The sequence below is a fragment of the Mastomys coucha genome, unplaced genomic scaffold, assembly GCF_008632895.1.
Source record: "Mastomys coucha isolate ucsf_1 unplaced genomic scaffold, UCSF_Mcou_1 pScaffold5, whole genome shotgun sequence".
Taxonomy (NCBI): Eukaryota; Metazoa; Chordata; class Mammalia; order Rodentia; family Muridae; genus Mastomys; species Mastomys coucha.
In genome coordinates, this window is record NW_022196911.1 from 53180140 (window position 1) to 53181050 (window position 911).

At 41.5% G+C, this 911-nt stretch overlaps 1 protein-coding gene across 2 annotated transcripts in view; it reads left to right on the top strand.

Moving 5' to 3' along the window:
* Positions 1–503: 503 nt before the first annotated feature.
* The window catches only part of Cnot8 (CCR4-NOT transcription complex subunit 8), a 10249-nt gene continuing 9841 nt past the window's right edge, over positions 504–911 (top strand). The window contains exon 1 of one of the 2 annotated variants that reach the window (XM_031352331.1): positions 504–778. The gene's annotated coding sequence lies outside the window, so the exon portion shown is untranslated. The remainder of the gene's footprint in view (positions 779–911) is intronic. The other variant, XM_031352330.1, reaches the window with a different exon arrangement.

A 911-nucleotide genomic window follows, 5' to 3' on the forward strand; every position in this document is an offset into this window, starting at 1 on the left:
TTGGAAACCCCTCATGTTCATTTACTATTGCTGAAAGTGTTTGCCCATGTATGTGCACTGGAGTTCACGGTTACATAATGTGTTGAGGATCCATACAGTGGGATTTGCCTTATAAGCAAGCTTTTATGTCATTATGCATCCCTCTTCCCAGGGATTCCTTATATTGCTACACTGGCCTCCAAGTGTTGTTTAGTTGTGTGTGTGTGTTTGTGTTTTGGAGTGAAGGATCAAGCCTGAGGTTGTTAAGCATGAGCTCTATCAGAAGCCTTTTCTGTTTTGTTAATAACTGAGCCTTTTGTGTTGGTTTCCTGGAGTGACAGTGTTATCTTGAGCTCAGGTGATGTTGAATTTGACCCAGGTCAGTACTTCCTGTGGTGTACACCATCGGCCATTCTGCTCCTGTTTGAATATCTTATACTTGTCCCCCGCTTCTTCTTTTTTTTTTAATTATTTGACTTTATGTGTGTAAATTTTTTTTTTTTTTTGCCTGCAGAATATCTGTGTATCATGTGTCTGCTTGGTGCTTGTTGAGGCCAGAAGAGGGTATCAGACCCTTGGAATTGGAATTACGGTTCGATGTAAACCACCATCTGGGTACTAGGAACTGAACCTGGATCCTCGACAAGCACCAGTGCTTTTAACCGCTGAGCCATTTCTTCAGCCCTACTACCCTCTGCTCTTATTGTGGACTTTACTGCTTAACTTCTTTATTATGAGTTAAAAAGAAGACATCACAGGGCTGCAGAGATGTCTCCGCAGTCAGGACCATTAAATCCAGGTTGGTTCCTAGCACCATGTGGTGGTTCAAAATCATCTCTAAGTACAGTTCCAGAGGATCTGATGCCTTCCTTTGGGCTTTGTGTACTACATGCGCATGGCATATATAAAATGAAAATAAATTTCAAAAAATG